The sequence below is a fragment of the Megalops cyprinoides genome, chromosome 12 (assembly GCF_013368585.1).
Source record: "Megalops cyprinoides isolate fMegCyp1 chromosome 12, fMegCyp1.pri, whole genome shotgun sequence".
Taxonomy (NCBI): domain Eukaryota; kingdom Metazoa; phylum Chordata; class Actinopteri; order Elopiformes; family Megalopidae; genus Megalops; species Megalops cyprinoides.
In genome coordinates, this window is record NC_050594.1 from 36,596,837 (window position 1) to 36,605,767 (window position 8,931).

The following is an 8,931-nucleotide window of genomic DNA, read 5'->3' on the forward strand; positions in this document are numbered from 1 at the left end:
CAACGTCATTCTTCCTATCCAGAATGAATATTCTGGATATCTGCAATAGAATTCTTACTAGGAATAACTTCCATTTCATATATCTACAATCCAATTGTTACTAGTCATAACTGAAGTGAGCCTTTTTGCATTTATTATCTTTTTGGATATCCAGAATTGGATTCTTACTAGTAAAAAAGGCGTCTCTTTCTCCAGTACGTTTCCCTGTCGTCGCCATTTCAGATATCCAAAATTACGTCGTTTCCCTCAGTGCAAAACAAAAAAGCAGTCATGGCTTTGGCGGCAATTGAGAAAATCACGAGAAAATGCCACAAAATTGAACGAGCCCTCAATCAGGGAGTTTGTGGAGACATAACGTCGTTCCGTTGACAGCTGTGGTAGAAATCTTGAGAGAATCGAACATTTACTATCTCCAGACACAAACAATGAACTGAGAAGCAGTTTGGCTGGACTGAGAATGCTAATAACCGCTAACTTCCAGGCAGACGAAGATCGAAGTTTCTCTGTCGCATCAGTTCAGGTGAGTCCGTTTATCACGGCATTCATATCATATACTTTACATGCATGTAGGCCTACATTTTTTCCCTAAACGTCTAAACTTGCGGATATTTTTTCTGTTTTCTGTTCAAAGAGTACCAATTAATACAATCTACTGGCTAAAGTCATATTATCAGTGTCGGATAAAATTCTCATTTACCAAACTAGAAGATAGGCTATGTACAATCAGGGATGGAAGTAACGAATTACAATTGTAACAAAGTTGATTTTTTTTTGTGTATTTATATTTTTTTTTGAGTATTTTTTAAAAACTGTAGTTTTACTTTTACTTAAGTATGTTTATGTTGAGGTATTTTACTTCGCTACAATTTAAATTGCCTCCGTTACAGAGTAAAGTCTTCATGAACTGCGCGCCAGGAAATGACGTGATCTCCTACACCAAGACAGAAAATAACGTCCTATAAATGTCTTTGATGGAGATCGGCGCATTATTGCGCCAGCTTTTACGCTAAATATTACATGTAAAAGACACAATTGTGTCTGTGTGACGACCCCGTCTAGGGTGAGGTGCAACATAAAATAAAACGTGTGGACACCCGCTTTCTTGTCTCCAGTCCAGAACACAGACACCGCAAATAAAGCCAGGGTTCTTTTATTAACTCAAAACCTCGGGGGTGGGCAAGGCCAAAATATAACAAACATAACACAACTTGCTGAGGAGAAAGGGAATAAATGACCTAACCAAAGAAAATAAGAAAACAAAATACAATCTCTTCCCTGACTCCCTAACTATCCGAAAACAGGAGAAAAGGAAAAAACAACAACAAAAAAATCAACAACAGAAAACGGCACCCACCCCCTACTACCCGCTGGCTAAACCACAAAACGGTAACACAGAGTATTTACATTATATTACAAATATATACAAAAACAGAGCGCACGCACACAAACGCGCATCATCTATCCGAGGGGAAGCCCTCTCTCCATCCCGAGGTTTCCTCCTTTTAAATCTTCCCGCTCGTTCCTCACCCAATCGCAGCGGGGCGCCAATCTGCAGAAAAAAAAAGAAAACGGAGGGCGGAACAGCGCGAGAGCGAAAGCAGACACACGAACGGTAGTCTACGTCAACATCACAGGACGTAACAGTCCGACAGAATTAAAGTGTAGACCATTTTTGGATTGTGTGATCGTAATAGCATGAACATTTATTAACATTTGGCATTTATTGTGCTTTTTTCAATTTCTATCGAAGCAGAAATTAGCTTGCTAACTAGGTGTATCAATTAGCAAGCTAGCCTGCAAGCTAAAGTTAGCTTGCTAGCCACCTGCAGCTAGCTCTCGGCACACTGAGGAAAGTAGCTATAAAACAACAAACTGTGATACACCGACTTTATTAAGAACCGGGCATGACATGGTGACCACCTCTGAGTGTTTACTGATATTCACATATCATGTGCAAGTCCACTTCATATATTCTCCTCCGGCTAAACGCTCTTCAATTAGGCTATGTGATCAATGTTTGTTGTCACTGCTACCACAATGACAGACGGCAGACTCACTGGACTTGCCCTTATGAACATTCATTCTGAAATGAAAATAGACAGTGAGGAAGTGCGCAAACCGGGAGAAGGAGGGTAAACTTCAAATAGGTAGGCCAGATTTCATTATTCATTAATCAGTTAATGGTGTTTCTCTCTCCCAGCTCTCTCTTTCGGTGTGTGTGTGCGTGCGTACCCTAAGAAGAAATCCTGCAGGTGCCCCTGCTCGTTGCTAACCGTAGATCATTTAGCCTGCAAAGCAGCATTTAGTGACTTAAGTGAGAATAAAAATCAGGTCAACTCCACATATCTTGGTTTGGTTGAGCTAACAGGTGGTGATGCTAGGGCTATTCCGACCGCACTAATGGATTTTCTGGTCAAATGTGGTTTAAAATTGGAACATCTGATTGGCATTGGGACAGACAATGCCTCTGTAATGACTAGCATAAATAATGGTGTTTACAAAGTCCTTCGGGATGAGTGAGGCCTGTCCAGTCTTGTGCTCATTAGTGATGTGTATGCCCTTCTCTCCAGCTAGCTGTCAGCCATGCATCACATGACACCATACCAAGAAGTGTGGAGTACCTTGTGAGGGAGACATATAATTGGTTTTCTGTGTCTTTTAAATGGAGGGATGCTTACAGGGCAGTCTATGAGACAATAAACATTGGAGAAAAGCCCCTGCAAATCACTCAGGTGTGTGCAACACGGTGGCTGTCCATTGAGCCCGCAGTTGACCGCATCCTGAACCAGTGGGATGAGTTGAAGCTGCACTTTGGCCTTACAAAGTCTTCTGAGCATTGCTACATGGCAGAGACACTTTATGTAATGTACAGTGACCTTCAGAATATACTATACCTAACATTTTTAAGGTCAGTTCTATCAGAGGTCCAAGCAGCTGTGAAGGCTTTCGAAGCTGAGCAAGGAGACCCGCTCAGGCTTTTAGAAACTTCAATGACTGGTCTCATTAAGTCTGTCGCCACATGTGTTTTAAATCCAATGACAAGAATTAATGTCCTTGAGGAGGCAATTGATTTTGATTTGTTAGTATACTTTATTTTATATCATGTTTATTTTTTATTTCAGTTTTTAATTGTATTTATTTCATGTTTGTTTGTTTCATTTAACTTTTTATTAATGCACTTTATTTTATATCATTTTTATTTTTTATTCCATTTAAAAATATTTATGCAATGTTTATTTTATGTTTTAATTTAATTTGTTACTGCACTTTATTTTATAAAGGTGATCTGAAATTAAAAATAACATGTTATATACATGCTCTTGCCCTGTCTGCATTCCCTGGGAAAGGTCCTATAGGACAATCTATCTGCACCTCGCCAACCACACAGTTAAAAAAAAGTAACTAAGTAACTTTTACTGAAAGTAAATTTTAAATAAGTTACTTTTTACTTTTATTTGAGTGGATTTTTACACAAGTAATTTTACTTTTACTTTAGTACAATTTCACCATAGTAACAGTACTTTTACTTGTACAGTCTGTGTACAATGTACCATGTACTATGTCCCAGTTGCCTTTTGTTATGCTTCTAGATCTTGCCAGTAACGTTAAAGTCGTATGGTCTTTGCTGTAAAACAAAATTGTAGTATCCCGACAGAAATGAACTATATTGTGCTTAGCAATATTTGTTTAAATTTTGTGTATTCATTCACTTATTTAAACAATCAGTCTGGGCCAGCCCGACACATAAGCGAACTAAGTGCCTGCTTAGGGCCCCCGAGAGTGCTTTAAATGTCCCACAAGAGAGTTTGAAATGTTTTTTATTTATTTATTTTTTGTGATATATTATGTCAGTGGTAATCATACAGAAGCACAATATTATAATAAGGGGCTGGCTAGCTGATACTAGGTTTACTACTGGTTTAGTCAATTCCCGCTGCCTCTGTCAGAGCTGGTGTCACGTTCATGCGCATGCGCACTGTACCAGACATTAACTGCATTTTGATGCAAGCACCCGTGGCGTGTAGCCAGTTATGAGGTCGCCGAGGTCTGGACCTTGGTAATTTTTTCCCTCTCAGGCTGACGTTTTGCATTGTGTGTGTGTGTGTGTGTGTGTGTGTGAATGAACATGATTTTATTTCGTGAACAAAAGTGTTTTGACATTGTTACAAATCCCCCTGCCGACACATCTATTAGGATAATGTTAGAGCATATGCCTAGGCAGAACAGTCAACAAATCTGAGCAAATTCTCTGTAGCCAAGCAGCAGTGAGGCAACTGTCACACGTCTTTGTAACAGTTAGCTAGCTTGTAACGTTAACCAAACTATAACAACCTCATCAGTAATCACAAGTGCAGCGTTGGCCGGTACTCTGCTTCTTGTCGATGTGATTTCATCTTATAGCACTGGCTAGCCTCATAATTTGACAGCTTTTAACATGACCTCTGCAGTGTGGTCCAACAGAGTTACTATATGTTGCTATATCAACTAACTTACAGTAGTCAAGGTTAGCTAGCTAAGATTGGCTAGCTAACGTCAGTCACCTCGGGCCGCTGTCTTTTTTAACCCATTCATGTCCATAACAGAAACATCTTTGCTCACAAAAAGGGACTAGACTACTGATTTTACAGGAATGGTTCAAAATGCCTTAAAAGTGAGTTGGTAGTAAAAAAGAAGGGATGTTTGTTTAGGTAACATTTTGGTACACAATATCCTATAGAATTACACATTTTCCTGGGAAAAGAGTTAGTACAAATGTACAACTATAAAATAAACCTGCTCTACTTATGCTTCTGGACCTCAGTTAAAAATTTTCCCTGGCTACGGCCCATTATGCAAGCACAGTAAGTCAGACTAATATTAGATTACAGTCCGTGCGAATGATCAAGCATTGACAATAGTCAGTGAGGCGGTGGGGGGCCTCCAAATCAAATTCTGCTTAGGGCCCCATAAAGGCTTGGGCCAGCCCCAACTGTAACTGTAACTGTATTGGTATTACACTGCTGTTCTGTCCATTGGTCACGGCAATAAATATTTTAGCAATTCCTCTCCATCACGCCTGTGACTTATTTCCCATCTGGCTATCTGTGCAGCCTGTGTGGTAGCAGTGTGTCTTTCAAACATACAGTCACAAAGTAAGTAATCAACTAAAACCATCAATATACCGATATATATATATATATATATATATCAGACACCACAAATATATATATATATATCTGTCTACTTTGCCCTTTCATAAAGGTTCTAAATTTTTTTAATATATACATAAAAGCAGAATATAGACACTCACTCATCTTTGCAGATTTCTGTTTCATTGTTGCAGGACAGGTTACAGGATATACAGGAGCATGGTACTGTAAATAATTAGCATTAGAATTTGCATTCCCACTGCAGTCTTTTGCCTATGAAGGAGGTCAGCTAAACCTGATTGATGCACTAATTGTAAGTCACTTTGGTTTAAATGTGTCTACAAAATGCCAAATTGTAAATTGTCACCTTAGCTTATTGGCCCATGCTAACATTATTCATTATTCAAATGCAAATTAAAAATAAGAATTTGTATGCTCATAAATACTGTAAATAACAAATAAATGACAGTCCCTTAAAAATGTGTCCATTGCTGCTTAACTGGAGAATCACATGCAAACAGTTATTGTTCTGCTTTTCCTTTTTTTGTAGGAAGAAGAGGCAGACCAGCCCTTGATGTTACCAGAGAACATATTGAATTTCTGCTGAAGCAAGGTCATACAATTTAAAAAAATTGCTAAAATACTGGGATGCTCCTAATCATTTCTGTACAAGAAGTCAAAGTTGATGGGTATACCTGTGAGAAGTAGGCTGTCTGCAATAGATGATGGCGCACTGGAACAGCATGTGAGGTGACTTCAGGGCCAATATCCTAATTCTGGGAATGAGGTAATTGGTGGTCTTTATCTCTTGTATAGTAATTCAGATTTGTGTGTCATTGTTTTGTGAGTATCATGGTAATTTTTATCTTTTCAAAAATCTATTTCAGATGATGAGAGCCCTGTTGCATGCACAGGGTGTGATTGTTACACGGTCCAGGGTGTGTGAGATGTTTACGAGAATAAATCCTACTGCTGCAAGGAAATGGAGGCAGACAGTTACAAGATGGGTTTATCATGCACCATACCCCAACAGTTTGTAGCACATTGATGGGAACATGCGCCTTATAAGGTTAATTACCAGACTTGTCATACTTTTGAATATTTTGAAAAGAACTACTGCAAGTTAAAAACTGAAGTTTACAGCTATATTGTTTCCAGACTACTGTCCATACTATATTTTCATCATTTTCAAGTAATAATTTTCTTATTTGTTATCCAACCTTTCTAGATGGGGCTTTGCGATTCATGGTGCCATTGATGGACACTCCCGTCTGATTACTTACCTCAACTGCAGCACAGACAATCGTGCCATAACGGTGCTTTCTCAGTTTTTGAAAGAAACGTGCCTCTATGGACTACTCTTGAGAGTCAGATCTGAATCAAATGCCATTTTTTGCCATTGAATTTTAGCCAACCTTTTTCGAACGAAGCTTCGAATGTCGGTGACGTGATGTCATCATTTTGGCCTGTCGTTTCGGCATTTCGTAAGTGACCAAATGAATGTAACAAACAGTTCTGTCGACAAAAGTTCAACCAGCATTTGCTTTAGTGTATGGAATTATTCCTGTGCGATTTCATGACACATAATTCATTCCGTAAACTGACTCACGGACCAAAGCCCTTTCGTGCGCATCATACCTTCAGTAATATAGCCTATAAACATAATTAATTTTGTACTTAAGCAAAACGCTGATGTCTATGAAAGTTCAAGCAGCCTTTGCTTTCATGGACGGAATGCCTTCTGTAACTGTGGAGTCACGGAATATATTGTGCTAAATCCCTTTCGTGCACATCATTGTTATGACCCTAAGTCATAAGTGTTTTGTTGTGTGTTTTTTCCTGTGTGCTTCTGTTTTTCTCTCCCCCCAGTTTGGGGGTGGGGCTGTCCGTCCTGTCTGTCTGTCTGTCGAGTTTCAGGTGGCGGCTGGAGTTTGGTCTGGGGATTGTTGGCGCCGTTTTAAAGCTACCCTTATCCGATGCCGGCGGTTGCTTCCCCTGGCTCCCAACCCGACCGTGCATGTTGTGGTGTGATATACTTCTCTGTGTCCTAGCATATATCGTTCTGTGATTTCGTTGTATATATTGTTGTACAGTCAAGTCCATAAATATTTGGACATTGACACAATTTTCAGTATTCCAGCTCTGTACAATACCACAATGGATTTGAAATGAAACAATCAAGATGTGCTTTAAGTGCAGACTTTGACCTTTAATTTAAGGGTATTTACATCCAAACCAGTTGAACGGTGAAGGAATTACAACACATTTTATATGTGCCTTCCACTTTTTTAGGGGACCAAAAGTAATTGGACAAACTAACATAATCATAAATTAAATTGTCACTTTTTAATACTTTGTTGCAAATCCTTTGCAGTCAATGATAGCCTGAAGTCTCAAACCCATGGACATCACCAGACGCTGGGCTTCGTCCCTGGTGATGCTCTGCCAGGCCTCTGCTGCAGCTGTCTTCAGTTCCTGCTTGTTCTTTGGGAATTTTCCCTTCAGTTTTGTCTTAAGCAAGTGAAATGCATGCTCAATCGGATTCAGGTCAGGTGATTGACTTGGCCATTGCAGAACATTCCACTTTTTTGCCTTTAAAAACTCTTTGGTTGCTTTCGCAGTATGCTTTGGGTCATTGTCCATCTGCATTGTGAAGCGCCGTCCAATGAGTTTTGAAGCATTTGGTTGAATATGAGCAGATAATATTGTCCGAAACACTTCAGAATTCATTCTGCTGCTCTTGGCAGAAGTCACATCATCAATGAATATAAGAGATCCAGTTCCACTGGCAGCCATACATGCCCACGCCATTACACTACCACCACCATGCTTCACCGATGAGGTGGTATGCTTTGGATCTTGAGCAGTTCCTTCCCTTCTCCATACTCTTCTCTTTCCATCATTCTGTTACAAGTTGATCTTTGTCTCATCTGTTCATAAAATGTTGTTCCAGAACTGCACAGGCTTTTAGATGTTTCTTGGCAAACTCTAATCTGGCCTTCCTGTTTTTGAGACTCGCCAATGGTTTACACCTTGTGGTGAAACCTCTGTAATTCCTCTGGTGAAGTCTTCTCTTAATTGTTGACTTGGACACAGATACACCTACCTCCTGGAGAGTTTTCTTGATCTGGCCAACTGTTGTGAAGGGGTTTTTCTTGACGAGGGAAAGGATTCGTCTGTCATCCACCACACTTGTTTTCCGTGGTCTTCCAGGTCTTTTGGCGTTGCTGAGCTCACCAGTGTGTTCTCTCTTTTTAAGAATGTACCAAACCGATGACTTGGCCACACCTAATGTTTTTGCTATCTCTCTGATGGGTTTGTTTTGATTTTTCAGCCTAATGATGGCTTGCTTCACTGATAGTGACAGCTCTTTGGACTTCATATTCTCAATGACCTCACCAGATTCCAAATGAATATACCACACTTGAAATGGACTCTAGGCCTTTTATCTGCTTCTTGCAAATGAAATAACGAGGGAATTACACACACCTGGCCATTGAACAGCTGAGTAGCCAATTGTCCAATTACTTTTGGTCCCTTAACCCTTTCGCGCATAAGGTCACACCGGTGTGATTAAACTGGTGCGATTAGAACACTAGATTGGAGAAATTCTGCCTAATTTTAGCTTTGAGGAAACAGCGATTTAACTCTAAAATATAGCAAATGCTAACTGAAATATATAAGAAACTTAATAACGCAAATGAAAACATAACGAACCATATAAGGTAACACGCACGCTACATACCATAACAAATAAGTTGCATGCGAAAGGGTTAAAACGAAATTTGCCGTTCAGCACTTC

General features: G+C 39.6%; 1 long non-coding RNA gene across 1 annotated transcript; it reads left to right on the top strand.

The window, feature by feature from the left end:
• The first annotated feature begins 1,818 nt into the window (after window positions 1–1,818).
• LOC118787505 lies at window positions 1,819–6,847 on the top strand. Its single transcript, XR_005005373.1, has 4 exons — window positions 1,819–2,147; window positions 5,680–5,916; window positions 6,017–6,198; window positions 6,358–6,847. It is a non-coding gene; the product is annotated as an uncharacterized LOC118787505 (long non-coding RNA).
• The last annotated feature ends 2,084 nt before the right edge of the window (window positions 6,848–8,931 follow it).